This window comes from Ambystoma mexicanum, chromosome 13 (assembly GCF_040938575.1).
Source record: "Ambystoma mexicanum isolate Mex_15411 chromosome 13, UKY_AmexF1_1, whole genome shotgun sequence".
Lineage (NCBI taxonomy): Eukaryota > Metazoa > Chordata > Amphibia > Caudata > Ambystomatidae > Ambystoma > Ambystoma mexicanum.
The window spans coordinates 614,707,078-614,725,544 of NC_090938.1; the positions used below are offsets into that span (position 1 = coordinate 614,707,078).

An 18,467-nucleotide genomic window follows, 5' to 3' on the forward strand; every position below is an offset into this window, starting at 1 on the left:
GCCTCGGGGCCCAGAGTCTCCCTGCCACCCCGGAGGGAGGCAACTTTCAAGCCCATCGAAAGAACCCCCACGAAAGCCCCGGCGGAGAAAGAGTGGGGGGGGCAGTGGCCGTCATGGATTCAGACACAACCTCCGAAGAGGAACTTGTCGAAGCCCCTGAGAGCCACAACGCGGGCATGGAGGAGGACCAGCCCGCCGAGAGGCATCCCGACGAGGGGGACGACTGAAGCGACGGCTGCGCCGACGGGACTCCAGACCAACTTTCGCGCCCATCGCAGCCAGTGCCGCAGGACAACTTGGCAGCCATTTTGATGGCAATTCAATCCTTATGCTCTGAAATAAGGACTAGATTGCCTTTACCCCCGACGGGGGAGCCGGAACCAGGCCCGACGGAGGAGCCAGGGGCAGGGCCGTCGGGAAGTCCATCAACCAAGAGAGGAACACATCCTCCTGCACCCTTCCAGCTCTCGAGGCCTGCTCAACCCTCCTCCCCGTCTGCGGGGATGACACGGGCACGGACACGGTCACGACGGGCACGGACGACAAGGGCGGTGACGGCGGGCTTCCCCGCCCAATGAGATTGGATCCCTCCATGTGATGATCTCCAGGGCATCCAAGCTTTTCCAGCTCTGCCCCGAAGAAAAGGAGGAGGGGTTCCTCTATCAACGTCGAGAGACCAAGAGGAAGACGGTCCTCGCTGTACCTCTACTGGATGACCTCTGGGACGAGGGGCTCTCCCTCCTCAAGAACCCGTCCACGACGCCGGCAAAAAGGAACCGATACGAAAAGAAGTACCGGGTCCCGCTATGCCTTAGAGCAAAGCCGACCCCGGATTCGGGCGTCTCGGCGGCGGCCAGGAAGAAGGCAGGGGGGCATCGACTTCACCGCCGGACGGCGAGGGAAAGAAGCTCAACGCGATGTGACGAGTCATCACGTTGGCGGCGGCGACGACGATTAAGGCGGCCAACGCCCTGGCTATCGTTGCCCGTTACGACAGGGAACTTTGGTATAAAATCGCTCCCTTGTTGGACTTCCTGCCAGACGACAAGAGCACAGAAGCCCTGGAAATCCTGCAAGAAGGTGAGGTGCTGTCGGACCATGCCATAACGGTGGCGACTGACATCGCTGACACCGGTTTCCGCCAGTTGGGCAACAGTGTTTGCCTCAGATGGCGCGGATGGCTGAAGGCGACAGATTTCCGCCAGGACGTACAAGCCAAGGTGTTGGACATGCCCTTCAACGGGAACAACCTGTTTGGGAAGACAGTCGATAAGTCCCTGCAAGCCATCAAAACGGACACGGAGACAGTCCGGGCCCTGGGAGTTCTCCAGCAACGACGGCCATCCTTTTGGAACACCAGAGGCAAGCAAGGGGCCTCCAAAGGTTCCGGCAGCGGCTCCTCTACCTACCGTCAAGCGGCTCGTTCCTCGTCGCAGGAGGCCTATAGAGGATGGGGCAAGTCTGGAGATTCCCGCCGTCGTCGCCAGGAAGGGCAAGGCGGCCTCGAAACAGGACTGAACCGACCTTGGCGTCGGGCCCCCACTGAAGCACCCCGGTGGGAGGCCTGCTGGCGAAGTTCGTCAGCGTGTGGGAGTCCATCTCCACTGACCGTTGGGTGCTGGATACCCTGGCCCAGGGGCACGCCCTTGAGTTTCTAAAGAAGTGCCCTTGCGTGCCACCCGTGGCCAGGAAGGAAAACCACATACCCCAGCTGCTGCTGGAGGTAAGGGCGATGCTCAAGAAAGGTGCCATCGAGCTCGTCCCAAAGAGACTTCAGGGCTCCGGGGTCTACTCAAGATACTTGCTTGTAAAGAAGACAGGAGGTTGGCGTCCCATCCTGGACCTGCGGCGACTGAACAAGTACATCAAAGCTCAGAAGTTCCGGATGGTCACCCTCCAGCACGTGCTGGGACAGCTGGAGGAGGACGATTTCCTGTTGTCGTTGGACTTGGAGGATGCCTACTTCCGGCGTCCTTTTAGAATGGGGATGTGGAAGTTCCTCAGGTTCGTGGTCCAAGGACGGCACTACCAGTTCAAGGCCCTACCGTTCGGATTAAAGTCGGCACCCAGAGTATTCACCAAGTGCCTAGCACCGGTGGCGGCGTGGCTATGCCTGCAAGGGATCCACGTCTATCCCTACCTGGACGACGGGCTCATCCGAGCAAGGACAAGGGAGCTCGCCGTAGAACACACAGTGAGGACCGTCCAGCTACTCACGGACCTGGGTTTCTCCAACTTCCCCAAATCCCACCTGGTCCCTTCGCAGGTCGCCCTGTTTCTGGGAGCCAAGCTCGACACAGTGGCACGGCTGGCCTCGCCATCCGACGAAAGGAGGAAAGCCATCCTGGGCAAGGTGCAACGCCTGCTAGCCACGGACGTAGCCAGGGTAAGATTCATCAAATCCCTTCTCGGGATGATGTCCTCCTGCATCTATCTGGTACGCCTGTGCAGACTTCGGTTGTGTCCACTGCAGGAGTTCCTCGACGCACGCTGGATCCAGGCGACGGGCAGCTTCGAGGACAGGATACCGCTCAACGAGACCTTCCGACGAGCGATCCGGTGGTGGGGCACCCGCACTCATCTGACGGCGGGCGCAGACTTTCAGACCCCAGCTCACCAGGTAACGGTGATGACGGATGCCTCCCTGGAAGGGTGGGGAGCGCATACCAGAAATCTCCACGCGAGATGCCTTTGGCTCCCAGAGGAAAAACAACTTCATATCAACATTTTGGAGCTCTGCGCAGTGTTTTGGGCCCTCAGGTCCTTTCTTCTGTCCCTCAAGGGCAAGGTGGTGAGGATCTTCACCGACAACACCACCACCACGATGTTCTACATCAGGAAGCAGGGTGGAACCAGATCCCCAGCCCTGTCCAAGGAATCCCAGGATCTGTGGCACTGGGCCGTCGACAGGGATGTTTCTGGTACCTTTTCATCTGGCAAGGATAAAAAACACCATCGCCGACTCACTCAGCAGGGAGCTGCGCTCGTGCCACGAGTGGGAGCTACGTCAGGATCAAGTGGATCGACTATTCAGGCTGTGGGGCAGACCCTAGGTCGATCTCTTCGCGACGGCGACGAACTCGAAGTGCCAGAGGTTCACCAGGAGGTTCCCCTAACTGAGGAGCATGGGCGATGCTTTCTCGTTCCCCTGGGACAACCTGTTCCTCTATACGTTCCCGCCGTTGCCACTGCTACTCCGGCTCGTCAACCAGCTCAAGAGGTCCCGGTGCAGGATGATCCTCATCGCACCGGCGTGGCCGAGACAGATCTGGTTCCCAGACTGTCTGGACTTATCGGCGTCCCCACCAGTCAAACTGCTCGTGGACACGGATCTTCTCTCCAGAGAAGGAGGCGCCATTCTTCATCACGATCCGAAGTCGCTGAACTTGCAGACCTGGCTCCTGCAGCACTAGAGTTTGGGGGATACGATATACCGACCGACTGCAGAGAGGTTCTTGCAAAGGCCAGGGCGTCCTCAACTCTCAAGTGTTACGGACACAAATGGAAGCGGTTCTCTGTCTGGTGCCAGGCACAGAAGAATAACCCTCTATGGATTACGGCCCCTCAAGTACTGCCGTACCTACTGACGTTGGCCAAGGCTGGACTACCTCACGCCTCCATCAAGATGCATCTGGCTGCCATTTCCAGATACACCAGGACGGGTGTCCTTGTGGTCTCATCGCCTGGTGAAGGAATTTATGAAGGGACTATTCCGCTCGTTCCCGCCAGTGAAGGCCCCAGCCCCGGCGTGGGAGCTCAACGTGGTGCTGACTAGGCTCATGGGGACCCTGTTCGAGCCTATGCATACGGCACCGTTTAAGTTCCTATCGTAGAAAACAGCTTTTCTTGTGGCCATCCCCTCCGCACGGCGCGTGGGAGAGATTCAGGCATTATCTTGCAAGCCTCCATACTTGACTTTTCACGACACAAGGGTGGTGCTCAGGACGCACCCCTGCTTCATGCCCAAGGTGCCGTCGGACTTCCACCTCAACGAGCCCTTGGTGTTACCAGTGTTCTTCCCATCGCCTTCGTCGCCGGCCGAGAGGACTTTGCACTCGCTGGATGTAGCTAGAGCGCTGAAGTTCTACGTGGACCGCACAAAGAGTTTTCGGAAGACGTCACAGCTTTTTGTGAACTTTGGACCTGTGAATCGAGGGAAGGCTCTCTCTAAGGCTTCCATTTCCGGATGGCTCTCCGGCTGTATCATGCACTGTCACCGGTTGGCAAACCGACCGCTGCCCGGCCGTCCGAGAGCCCATTCGACCAGAGCGATCGAGCTGCTACGCGGAGGTCGACGCACTCCTTCACGAAATTCTACTGCATCGATCGGGATTCCCGGGAGGAGTCCAGGTTCGGCCAAGCAGTGCTGCGCAACCTGTTGGCCTGAAGGGCCTGGTGAGGAGGTAAGAGTTGCTTAATGTTGAGCCTTTTGCCACCTCCCGTGGTTGTGCATGTGTGTACTGCTATGTAATCTTATATTCATGAGCATGTGAATCCATGCCAGACCCCATGCTGGAGAAGGAACAAGTTACTTACCTGTAACTGTTGTTCTCCAGCATGGGTCTGGCATGGATTCATATGCGAACCCTCCCGCCTACCCCTCTGCGGCTCTTCACTTGGTCATACTGCCACTTTACGTGCTACCAAATCTGAGGATGGCTGCCAGGGGAGGGGCTTAGGGAGAGGGCAGTCATTGGCTGTGGGCAGTATGACCCAGAGATCAGTGATTGGTTACTACTAGGAAAGACAGATCAGAAACGAAACTGATACTGATTTTTTTTTCTGTACCGAGGATTCCCAGCCTGACTGGGAATGAGCATGTGAATCCATACCAGACCCATGCTGGAGAACAACACTTACAGGTAAGTAACTTGTTCCTTACATAGTTTACAGTGGCATGGTGAGTTAGACAGTCAATTAACAGTCATTGTGTTTTATCCACTGGATGTAGTTATGTCTTCAGATCAATAAGGGCCGTTTCTGTCCCATGTTGGGGTCTAAAGCCTGATTGCCGGATACCCAAGAGATGGTTTTGTTCAAGGTATTTTTGTATTTGTTGGTATGCTGTCTTGTCTAATATGTTGAGCAAGAAATGCACGGTGGTAATAGGCCTGTAGTTGGTGGGTATAGAAGGGTCAAGAGACGGTTTTTTGAGAGGAGGGACGACCCAGGACTCTAAGGTTGCTGGGGATGGTGCCTGAGGAAAAAGGAGGGGTTAATGAGTTTGGTAATGAATGGTGAGAGTTCTCTTGCCGCACCTTTAATGATTTGTGAAGGGCAAGGGTCACCCTTGCAGTTTGATTAAGGCTGAGAATGATTTTTCCCACTTCTAGGGTGGAGACTTTGGAAAAGCTGAAGCGGGTAAGTGGGTTGGGCATAGGGTGTTGGGGTGTGGGCAATGGGGCAGTTTTAGAGGAGTTTGTCAATTTAGTTATGGATTCTTTTTATTAATTTTAATTTGAAGGCCTGCTACTTTGTTAAACAAGGCATTTTGGACACTGGTGCACCATTGTGTCTTTTCCGCATGTGCCTGGGATTAAAACGGGTGTTTCCAATTCTTTAAGGATGGTGAATAATTCTTTGGTACTAGAATTAGCTTGCGTTATTCTCTGGTTGGAGGACTCTCGTTTGGCAGCTACGATTTCTTTTTTGTAGGTGGATGTTATTTTATTGAGAATCAACTTGTTATTGTCTGTGGGAGATTGTCTCCAGGCTTGTTCCTTTTTGCGTTTCACGAGTTTAAGGGCTTTAAGGTGAGAGGAGAACCAGGAGTTCAGGTGTTTTTTCGGGGTTGCATTTTCTAAGTTTTAGCGGTGCAGTAGAGTCCAGGGCTGAGCTCATGATTTTGTTATGACCTTCTACAAGGTCATGAGGGGTGGAGGTAGCTGGGAGTTGGTTTAGAGTCGGTAAGATGAGTGGGATTAGTTTTTCCACTGTGATATTTTTCTTCTCGTAGGGATGGCTGAGGCTAGCACATTATTGGTGATGGGGCTTGAGGCTTCGAGGGCAAAAGAAAGGAGATGGTGGTCAGACCATGGTTGAGGGGAGTTAGCTGAAATGGAGGCCACACAGTTCTGGTCTGCTACCCAGTCGAGGGTTCTCCCTTTATTGTAGGTAGGGGTGAACACTCTTTGGGTAAAGCCTAGTGCTGACAGTGTATTGTTGATGAGGGTGGCCTGGGGGACTTTGGTGTCTTTTAGGCCTAAGTTGAAGTCCCCTAGGAGGAGGCACTGGGAGGTGTTTTTTAGGTTATTGGTAAGGATAGTAGTGGGGTCTTCCTCGAAAGAACCCAGGGGTCCAGGAGGTCTGTAGAATAAGTGAATGGATATGGTTTGGGAATTGGCGATAGGCATGGGCTACTGTAGAGCGTGCATTGATTAGGGCGTCTCTTATGGGCGAGACTGTACGAGTCTGTGTTATGCACCTTATGCTTGGTCAAGGTGTTAGTTGGGTTATGCTTGGGTCTTTCCGAAGGTAGGTTGGTGAGAGTGGTCGTATGCATAGTTGGGGAGCGGTTAGTCAGTATAGACTGGGTGGCGTCTCTGGCTCGTATATTTTGGGTAGTCTGGCACGTAGTCTGGTATTTCTCGCAGGGAGGCTACATGGTCTGGAGGAGTAGGGCAGAGTGGTTATAAAGTAAGGCATACTGGAGGGTGTTGGAATAGTGCCTATGGGGGCCACGCTAGGGGTGAAACTTAGAACGGTGGAAGAATTGATAAGGGGGAGAATGACTCTCGGCAGTACTGAGTAGATGCCTAGTAGGTACATTTTGTTAGTTGTAAGTGGTGTGTGGAGGTCAGGTGGCGAAGCTGAACTAGGATGAGTATGCAGCAATCGGAGACTAGATACCGCATAGATAGCTAAATGTGACAATCAAGATACAATATCAAAATACACTATAGTGGCAGGCAGGCTAAATGCAACTATCAATAATACAGTGAAGTGGCAGGCAGGCTAAATGCAACTATCAAAAATACAGTGCCGTGGCAGGCAGGCTAAATGCAACTATCAAAAATACAGTGCAGTGGCAGGCAGGCTAAATGCAACTATCAAAAATACAGTGTAGTGGCAGGCAGGCTAAATGCAACTTTCTGATGTTTGTTAATCTGCTTAGAATCGCATGCTGTGATAGTCCGACATCCAGTGGTCACTGCGGAGTATTGCATTTTGTTTTTCGTAGTCGAAAAGGGGACGTTGACAAGGTGTGTCTGTAACACTATCTCTATAGTGACATGCAGTGTACCCACAATCCCTCACACGTCGAGGTCCCTCAGATTGTTTTTTTTCACCCAGATATTGGTCGCCTTAACGCGGAGCTCGTTCGAAAGAAATTGCAAAACATTTATTTTACCCTTTGGTCGTTATTTCTTATATATTACATCAGATCCCTCCTTCGACAGCAAAGCTGTTTCACCGCCGATTAAGAACTTCGGCGGCGACTTAGACGGAGGCGATCCTTCGGCGCTGCCGAACACGTGGCCCGGCCTCGCCGGCCTAAAACAGTAGGGAGAGTGGGGGTCGTGGGACATTTCTGTTTCTTCTAAGAATGACTTTCTCTTTCACCCCCCTTTCCTTCGGGGTCCTTATCACTCTTAATTGTATCCTCAGCTCTGGAGAGGACTCCTTTAAGATTTTGCCAGTGCTGTAAAGGCAAATTCACATGGAAGGATAAGCACAAGCGGTGTAACCGTTGCTTACCCCTCGACCACAACGAGGACGGCTGTGCGGCCTGTAAACTTCTTCACCCAAAGACTTTAAAGGACCGCAGGGTCAAGAGGTGGGCAGCCTACACTATGTCTAGAGCTGATTCCTCACCCACCGCCGCGTGTGACGAGGACGGTGATAACCCGACCTCCGTTTTGGAGGTTGTAGACCTGTCTAAGGCGCGTACCCGCTCCTCAGCGTCTGTCCCTGGCCTGACAAGTTCGGCTCACGCCCTACTTATGGGGATGAACACCCCGGCGACACTGACGAACACAGAAAACATAAACATAAGCACACAACCCATGGCACTTCTTCGTCGAAGACGAAGAAAGCCCTAGCGCAAACGGAGACGCCGGACCTACCGATGTCCTCCACCGACCGTAAGGGTCGCAAGCCCTCCCCGCCACCGCAGACGCGACTAGCGACTGGGCTACCTGCAGACAAGGGCGCTACCACCAAAACGCCAGGCGACGTGCCTCGTGTGAGTGCGACCGTCGCCGAAAGACTCGGCACCGCCCAACACGACGCCGGACGAACCCTCAACGGAGAAATTAATCATCGAAAGCTTGGCTCGTATAGTTTCCACTGACGGCCAGAGACGGATGGCGAGTGATATGCTGTACCCCACTCACAAGGCCAGGGAGACGCCGAGAATGCCTGAAGGGAGGCAGGGACTGCTCGAAGGAAGGCCCTAGCCTACGAGAAGTTTTCTCAGAAGACGAAGGGATTTTGTCCTCGAGGTTATGGGACATATCTAGACGGCTACAGGCGGAGGAGCTTCCCTTTACGCCTCCAGACCGTTCTGGGTTACCACATTGGACATTTGAGAGATTCCAATCATGTATGGACAAGCTGGATAGATTTATGTCCACTCCTGATCATAAAACACCCAAGAGGCCAAGAGAGGTACTTCATGAGGAACCCAGGGCTAAATATCCTAGACGATTTAACCCCCTTCAAGAGGTGGCTAATACTTATGACCTCACTTTCAAGAGGATGAGGAGTTCTTAGATCGTGAAGACCAACATAACCTCGAAGAAGGTTTTGAGGAAAAGCCTGACATTTCGAAGAAGACCCAGATGAAGGTGGCTCACAGCCTTGGCAGTCCCCAACAGCGTCTACAGACCCTGAGATCCTGAACCTTTCCCCTCCTCAAACCACACTGGTCAGGAACCCGTCACCTATAGATGACCAACCCAATTTCAACGCGCTACTACGGAAAGCAGCAGCTCACTTTAAAATTGAGACTGGGGAAATTACTCCCGATATTGATTTTGTAGAAAAAAATCATTAAGGAAAAACCTTCCACTAGCCAGAACATTCCCCTCCTCGCCTCAGTTAAGAGACAAATCATCCCATCGCTGTCTACACCTGCGTTGGTTAGAGGGGTCAACCCAAGAATTGAAAAACTATTTACTCCCTCTCCATCGGATCCATTATACATTAAGGGTCACTCAATACCAGATTCCTTGGTAGTAACTACCACAAGGAAAAGGGCAGGGGTTCCGCTATCAACTAGCGAAGCACCCCCGGACAAGGAAGGAAAAACTCTACGCCCTAGGTAAGAGAATTACAACCTCGGCACCAGATATGCCAATAATAATAACTTACTGGCAAGTTATGCTGATGCCCAATGGGGGAAGTTACGCCAAGACCTCGAAGTCCCTGAGCCCTTACGAACTCGCTTGTTAACCACCGTAATGGAAGGAACTCTGGTTAACCAGAGCATCATTAAAAACACACTTGATGCTGCAGAAACGGCTGGCCGTTCTTTAGTCCAGGGGATACTTTTGAACCGTCATATCTGGCTCCGGTACTCAGGTTTTAAGCCAGAGACCCAGGCGTCACTCATAAACAAACCAATCGAGATTTCTAACCTCTTTGGGAAAGCGGTGGACGACGCACTGGAGACTGCCAAGAAGGATTTCGACACCCTAAAGACTTCAGACCAGATATCAAGGCCTCCCAATAAGCGAGGATTCGGCAACAAACGCTTTTTTTCGAGGCCAACGTCAACAACAGCAGCAGTACACTGCAGGCAACTGGTCCTCTACTCAGGGACCCAGTGGCCAATACACTCAAAGAGGACAACGCTGTGGCAAGGGTAGAGGTCAGGGCCCCACTCCCAAAGGTTCCCCGGCTGCCAACACCAAATGACCCGAAGGTTCGGGTCCCCTCGCATGCATCGCTGGTCGGCGGCCGGTTAGCATCTTTCCTACCAGCATGGGAGGGAATAACATCAGACCGCTGGGTATTGTCAACTATAGCCCGCGGTTACTGCATAGAATTCAGTTGGTCCCCCACGTACAGACCCCCAAGGGGACGATGCCCATCACTGGAGCACCTCGCCATCCTCCTTCAAGAAGTGCAACTGTTGCTACTAAAAGGAGCAATAGAGGTCGTGCCTCTATCACAGGTAACGGAAGGTATTTATTCAGTGTACTTCCTTGTACCCAAAAAGGACTTAACCATGCACCCTGTATTAGATCTGTGCCCAGCGAACAAATTTGTCAAAACTCAAAAATTTCGACAATGACAACACTGGACATGAAAGATGCAAACTTTCATATTTTAATGTTGCCAGCGCACAGAAAATACCTCAGGTTCATGATAGAGGGCAAATACTACCAGTTCAGAGTGCTACCCTTCGGCATAGCGTCAGCACCGAGGGTATTCACGAAAGTACTGGCAGTGGCAGCGGCCCACCTGCGCAGGTTGTCCATCCCAGTATACCCTTACCTCGGCGATTAGCTCATAACAGGGGATTCTTACGAGACATGCTGCTCAAATACCCAAAAGACTGTAGACCTTTTGTTCCAACTGGGCTTCTCCATCAATGAGAAGAAGTCCAGCCTAGACCCCAGCCAGATCAAACAATTCACTAGGGGCTCTAATTCGAACAACCCTCCGAGAGGGTCCAAAATGTGCTGTTTCAGATCCCTCAATATGTGGCCGGTCGAGAGGTGACGGTACGCAAAGCAATGCGTTTGTTGGGAATGATGGCGTCATGTATATATTTGGTACCTCACGTGTGCCTGCGCATGTGCCCAATGCAAGAGTGGCTGTAACGCTCACCTGAATCCCTCGGAGGCGCAGGTCTGGGCTGGGGGTTCTCGGAGTCTTCTAGGGTCACGCGCAGGCCTCGAATGCCACCCTGGAAAGGCCCTTTCCTCACTGAGATCTTGATCTGAAGGGTGAGGTGTCTGCAATTATGAGAGCAAGGGGTTAATAAGGATATATAAGCCTGACTGGGCAAGCTGACTCCCCTTCCTGGTACTCCCCAAGTAGTTCGTAGGCTAAATGTGCTCACCTTATGTAGGTGAAAGCGGAGCTCTCCATCCTGCGTCTGTGCAGGGGCGCCGAAGCCAGTTACTTCACTGGTTAATTGTCCAGCCTCTTGGTTGCAGCGGATGAAGATTTGGAGCTAGGCCGTCGTTAGCAGCACGAACGGCGGTTGCTTGAATATGGAGGTCCGGAGAGCGATGGAATGGCGAAGGTATTGCAGGCAAGTAAGTAGAAAATGTCAATTCGAAGTTAAAAGCACTTCTTAATGTCTCTTTTCCTTTTTCAGGTTGCAGAAGCAGCTGGGTAGAAAAATCGATGTCGAGGAATGCGCCGAGGAGTGAGAAAGATGAGAGCTGCCCAAAACACGTGCGTATAGATGGAGTTTTGTATTTCTTAATGATGTCCTTTTGTTTTGCAGATGCGAGTAGCAGCGTCGGCGGAGGCGAGAAGAATGCAGCGCAGGTAAGGAAAGTTTCACGGTGGTTTACTAACCAATGTCCTTGCTTCCACAGGGTGCCGAAAAATGGAAAGCTGCAGCCCGTGGCTTGAGATGCACCGATGGACTGGGTAAGTGCTGCGCTGGTTTTATCTCGTGCTAACCTGGTGTTCTTTTCCCTTCTCAGATGCTGCAGAAGACGAAGATGGTATTTCAGAAGGTAAGATTACGGATTTCTCTTCCCTAGATGCAGAAGTTGAAGATTCTCTGGAGCTGACACGGTGAGCGTCCTGCTGCTATTGCAGAATAACGCGAAGCACGTTGCTCTGATCGGGCGTGGTTTAAATAGTCCTACTGGAGTGCTTAGGTGCCTCCTTCCACAGCAGCCTCGCCCAGGTAAGAAGTCCCAGCTTCCAGAATAGTTCCAGTATCCAGTCCCAGGGAGTGGTGCTGGCCACACCCAGAAGGTAAAGTAGTTCCAGCCATGGATGGATGAGGATTTCATCCTGCAGGTGAGTGAGCAGCATGGTCTGCAGCCGGTAGGTCCACCCAAGCACCATTCCTTACATCATGAGCCCGGCACGTCCTGTGCCGGGACTGGGTCCCCTTATGAGCCTGGCGCCAGGACAAGGTCCATAAGGCCCCTATGGGAGCCGATGGGTGCCTGGAAATGAAGTTGTGACCCAGCTTCCGAGGCAGTTGGGCTAAACCTGACTCCTTGGAGGCTGCGGTCATGACAGCACCCCCCCCCCTGAAGGCCCCTCCCAAGCTTGTCTTTTCCGGAGGTTTTGGCTTGTTGGGAAAAGCCTGATGAAATTTTCGGACTAAACGAGGTGCATGTACATATTCTGAGGGTTCCCAAGATCTCTCCTGGGGTCCATATCCCTTCCAATCAATCAGGTAGTATAGTTTTGATTTGGAAATTTTGGAGTCCAAGATGTCTCGAATTTCAAATTCGGATTCTCCGTCAACTTGGATTGGCTCAGGAGGTTTAGTCAAACGGGTTCGGGGTTGCACAGGTTTCAGGAGAGAAACATGGAAGACAGGATGTATCTTCATTCGAGTAGGTAATTCTAGTTTGACAGCCACTGGGTTAATCACGGCCGTGATCGAGTAGGGTCCTAAATATCTTGGGTTGAAGGTGCGTGGCCCTTTTAAAGATAAATGTTTAGTGGACAGCCAGACTTGATCTCCTTTTTGATATTGAGGAGCCTCTTTTCGATGTTGGTCTGCTCCTTTTTTGTATGATTCTTTAGCTCGTTGAAGATGAGCTGTGGCTTCTTTAAATGCTTGAGTTATAGTCGAATGCAGATGGTCAACAGCAGGTGTTCCGAGAGCTTGAGGTGGGTCCAGATTTGAGGTTCGAGGATGAATTCCATACAGCAGGAAAAAAGGGGTTTTTCCCGTCCCAGAATGGATTGAATTATTGTAAGCGTATTCAGCAATCCAAAGGACATCCTTCCAAGTACCCTCGGATTGATGCAACATGCAGCGCAGATATTGTTCTAGAGTTTGGTTAGTTCTCTGTCTGCCCATCGGTTTGAGGATGATGGCTGGTGGAAAGTCGTACATCAATTTGTGCTAAACGACAACAACTCCGCCAAAAATGGGAAATAAATTGGCTCCCTCGGTCAGAGATTAGTACTGAAGGGAAACCGTGCAACCGGACAATGTTTTAAAGAAATTCTCGGGCTAGAATGGAAGCTGTAGGTAAACCCTTCAGTGGGATAAAATGAGCCATTTTTGAAAAAAGGTCCACGATCACTAGAATTGTGTTGTATCCGGAGCAAGGGGGTAAATCCGTGATAAAATCCATCGAGAGCGTGTGCCAAGGGCCTGGTGGAATGTCTATTGGACGTAATAATCCTGCTGGTTTTTCCTTCTGACTCTTGTTTTGTGCGCAGATACCACAAGAAGCCACAAACTCCTTAACATCTTTCCTCCAAGATGGCCACCAAAAATGCCTTTTAATTTTCTCTGAGGTTTTGGCAACTCCAGGATGTCCTTCCATTAGAGAATCATGGTAGCAGGTGATGACCTGTTTTTGTAAGTCAGCGCAGGGTAAGAATAGTCTTCCTTGGAAATACAATAGGTTCTGATCTATTGTAAAATCCTTTCCTTTCGATTGCCAATTCGATGAATCTTCGGGAGTTATGAGTTGATTGACCCTTGCTTTAATCTCTTCGAGGGATAAGGTGTTGATTACTCCTAGTATCTTTTGTTCAGGAATTATTGGCACCGGCTCCGGATTAGCTGTAAATTCATCTACCCCTATCCGGGAAAGGGCGTCTGCTTTTCCGTTCCTAACGCCTGGTCGAAATGTGATTACAAAATCGAATTCTGCGAAGAATAAAGCCCAGCGTAGTTGCCTCGAAGATTGAGCTTTAGCTGACTTTAGGTACTGGAGGTTACGGTGATCCGTGATTACAGTTACTGTGTGCCGGGCTCCCAAAAGATAATGCCGCCAGGCCTTAAAGGCGGACTTAATTGCCAAGAGTTCTTTGTCCGTAATTGTGTAGTTGATCTCAGGAGCCGAAAATTTGCGAGACCAAAAGGCTACAGGGTGTAACTGGTGCATTTCGGGGTCTCTTTGTGACAGCACCGCCCCCATTGCAAGACTGGAAGCGTCTGTCTCGACGATGTAGGGAAGTTCTGGACGAGGATGCCTTAAGACTGGAGCAGAGATAAATTTGGCTTTTAATTCTTGGAAGGCTTGTTCGGCTTCTGGAGTCCACTCGAATTTTTTATTCTTTTTCAGAAGAGCCGTGAGAGGTTGGACTACCCGAGAGAATTCAGGAATGAACCTTCGGTAAAAATTAGCGAAGCCCAGCATGCTCTGCACACCTTTCACGGAAGTTGGGGAAGGCCATTTGGTGATAGCATCCACTTTTCTTGAGTCCATGTGAACTCCGTTGGGTGATAGGATGAACCCTAAGAATTCCACTTCCTTTGCGTGAAAGGTGCACTTCTCCAGTTTAGCAAACAAGCGGTGTTGGCGAAGTCTCTGTAAAACCGCTGTGACGTGTCTACGATGATCAGTTTCTGAGGCTGAGTATACCAGGATGTCGTCGATATAAACGACTACGCACACATCAATAAGTTCTCTGAGGACATCATTCATGAAAAACTGGAAAGCGGCCGGTGCGTTACATAGTCCGAAGGGCATTACTTGATACTCTAATAATCCATATTTAGTGCGAAAGGCCGTCTTCCATTCGTCGCCCTCCTTAATGCGTACCAAATGGTAAGCTCCTCTGAGGTCTAACTTTGTGTATATGCAGGCGCCTTTTACCTGGTCCAATAATTCAGGAATCAAGGGCAACGGGTATCGGTTTTTGACTGTAATCTGGTTCAGGGCGCGATAATCGATACACGTTCTTAGGTCACCTTCCTTTTTCGGGACGAAGAACAAAGCTGAGGAAGCCGGGGATTTCGAGGGGCGGATGAATCCGTTAGCCAAGTACTGGTCCAAGTATTGCCTGAGATGGAGGTTTTCTGGTTCAGTGAGGGCATATATTCTACTGCACGGAGGGGTGGACCCAGGTATCAGGTCTATCTGGCAGTCGTATGACAGGGTGTTGGCTTGATCTTTCTGAAAGACGTCGCTGAACTCTTGGTATTCCAGAGGTAATCGGGGGTCCTCGGAAGTGATGGCTGCTAGCTTGATTTCGGGCTGAGGATAACAGGTTGAAGCGCATTCTGGGAACCGAATCACCTTGGCTCGCCAGTTTATCTGAGGATTGTGCTTTTCCAACCAAGGCATTCCCAGAATCACCTGAAACTGCGGGGCCTTGATTACATCAAACACGATCTTCTCCCGATGTCCGCCTTGACATAACAACGTTACCTCCATGGTGGTATGAGAAACTGGTCCGGAAGCTATTTCAGTACCATCCACTGTAGTGATTACGTCCTTTACCATCTTGGGACGTAGGGGAAGATCCATCCTGGTAGCCAAGTCGTGGTCCACATAATTACCGATTGCTCCGCTATCAATGTATACTTTGATAGCATGCATGCGATCTGGTCTATTGGGACTTATGAGGACCATAGGCATTACCAAATGCGAGGTCAAGGAACTGGTTTTAACGCTCGGCAAGCGGACCTCTACGCTTGTCGGGCGAGGTCGTTTCCTGATTCCAGTTTCTCAGCATTTTTATCAGAAGCTCCTACGGTCTTCTTGACCGGTTTCACTGAGCAATCACGAAGGAAATGTCCAGAATTCCCACAGTATAGGCACAGCTGTAATTGCCTTCTTCTTTCCCGTTCTTTCTGAGTTAATGGTCCTTTTACTACTCCTATTTGCATTGGTTCCACTGAGTCATTCCCTTTAGCGGAGCTCTGAGGTCTTGAAAGTACCCGGGTTTCAAATCTGGATCGATCGGTCTTCCTGTTCTGTAGCCGATGATCTAATTGGACCACTAGGTCGATATAATCTGAACAGTCTTGCGGCGGATTCGCCACCTGTGCTAAAACGTCTTTAAGTTCCCCACGTAGACCTCTGTAGAAGAGCGTGATTCTCTTATCTTCAGGCCACCTGGTCTCAACCAACAGTCTATTAAAGGACGCTATGTAAGCCAGGAGATCCTGATTACCTTGTCTGAGTGACAGGAGTTCATTGTCCAAGGCCTGCCCCTGTGAAAGTCTTGCGAACAACTTTTCCATACTGGTCTGAAAGTCTTGAAAGTTATAGAGGAGCGGGTCATCCTGTGTCACGAGAGGAATGGACCAATCTGCAGCACTACCGCTAAGATAGGAAAGTACAAACGCTACCTTGGCTTGGTCCGTTGGGAATGCGGCGGGTCTACACAGAAAGTGCAAGCGGCATTGATTGATGAATACTGCATATCGCTTTGGATCACCGGAAAAACGTTCGGGCGGGGCCAAAGGCACATTCCCTGGCAGATTAATTTGCACCAGATTACTTGAGGTTGTAGGAGTGCCGCCCCCTCCATAGGGAGGCAGTGGCGTCTGTCCCGCTTGAGCCTGTAGCAACTGTCTGGCCAGATCATCCGTCCGTTCCTTGGCAATGATCAACTCCCTTCGTAAAGCGTTTGTTTCTTGGCGAGATGCGTGTACTTCTGCCCTTAGTTCCCCAAGCAATTGAGCCAGTTGATCTGTGTCCGAGGTTTCCATTGCGCCTGGGTGGGAATATTGCGGTAGGCTTCGCGTTCTGTAACGCTCACCTGAATCCCTCGGAGGCGCAGGTCTGGGCTGGGGGTTCTCGGAGTCTTCTAGGGTCACGCGCAGGCCTCGAATGCCACCCTGGAAAGGCCCTTTCCTCACTGAGATCTTGATCTGAAGGGTGAGGTGTCTGCAATTATGAGAGCAAGGGGTTAATAAGGATATATAAGCCTGACTGGGCAAGCTGACTCCCCTTCCTGGTACTCCCCAAGTAGTGCGTAGGCTAAATGTGCTCACCTTATGTAGGTGAAAGCGGAGCTCTCCATCCTGCGTCTGTGCAGGGGCGCCGAAGCCAGTTACTTCACTGGTTAATTGTCCAGCCTCTTGGTTGCAGAGGATGAAGATTTGGAGCTAGGCCGTCGTTAGCAGCACGAACGGCGGTTGCTTGAATATGGAGGTCCGGAGAGCGATGGAATGGCGAAGGTATTGCAGGCAAGTAAGTAGAAAATGTCAATTCGAAGTTAAAAGCACTTCTTAATGTCTCTTTTCCTTTTTCAGGTTGCAGAAGCAGCTGAGTAGAAAAATCGATGTCGAGGAATGCGCCGAGGAGTGAGAAAGATGAGAGCTGCCCAAAACACGTGCGTATAGATGGAGTTTTGTATTTCTTAATGATGTCCTTTTGTTTTGCAGATGCGAGTAGCAGCGTCGGCGGAGGCGAGAAGAATGCAGCGCAGGTAAGGAAAGTTTCACAGTGGTTTACTAACCAATGTCCTTGCTTCCACAGGGTGCCGAAAAATGGAAAGCTGCAGCCCGTGGCTTGAGATGCACCGATGGACTGGGTAAGTGCTGCGCTGGTTTTATCTCGTGCTAACCTGGTGTTCTTTTCCCTTCTCAGATGCTGCAGAAGACGAAGATGGTATTTCAGAAGGTAAGATTACGGATTTCTCTTCCCTAGATGCAGAAGTTGAAGATTCTCTGGAGCTGACATGGTGAGCGTCCTGCTGCTATTGCAGAATAACGCGAAGCACGTTGCTCTGATCGGGCGTGGTTTAAATAGTCCTACTGGAGTGCTTAGGTGTCTCCTTCCACAGCAGCCTCGCCCAGGTAAGAAGTCCCAGCTTCCAGAATAGTTCCAGTATCCAGTCCCAGGGAGTGGTGCTGGCTACACCCAGAAGGTAAAGTAGTTCCAGCCATGGATGGAGGAGGATTTCATCCTGCAGGTGAGTGAGCAGCATGGTCTGCAGCCGGTAGGTCCACCCAAGCACCATTCCTTACATCATGAGCCCGGCACGTCCTGTGCCGGGACTGGGTCCCCTTATGAGCCTGGCGCCACTGGCGCCAGGACAAGGTCCATAAGGCCCCTATGGGAGCCGATGGGTGCCTGGAAATGAAGTTGTGACCCAGCTTCCGAGGCAGTTGGGCTAAACCTGACTCCTTGGAGGCTGCGGTCATGACAGTGGCTCAACAGCCAGTGGTGTCAGGCCAGCGGACAATGGGGCGATCTAGTGGTAGTCTTGTAGGCCTTGGTTCCCTCGCTACGGTGGTGGTCGAAGGAAAACCTTGTAATAGGGAAACCATTCGCCACCCCCGCAGTGGAAGCCACTCTAACCACAGACACATCCCTCACAGGATGGGGGGCTCACCTATCCCATCAGACTGCACATGGAGTTTGGACTCCGAGTGTAGCGTCCAAACACATAAACTTGCTGGAACTGCTAGCGGTCTTCAAAGCACTGAAGGCTTTCCAGGCGCACCTGCAGGGGAAGACAGTGATGGTCCTCACAGACAGCACCACATCCATGTACTACCTGAACAAGCAAGGGGGCACTCGCTCTCCAGCACTGTCCAAGCTGTCCCAGAACATCTGGAAGTGGGCTCTCAAACACATGTTCCTGTTGTCACATGTACCAGGGGAACT

The 18,467-nt window shown here is 51.3% G+C and overlaps 1 protein-coding gene across 3 annotated transcripts in view; it reads left to right on the forward strand.

Annotated features, from left to right (window-relative positions):
- The window catches only part of DNAJC7 (DnaJ heat shock protein family (Hsp40) member C7), an 838,484-nt gene that overhangs the window by 496,102 nt on the left and 323,915 nt on the right, over positions 1-18,467 (forward strand). The gene's annotated exons all lie outside the window — the stretch shown is intronic.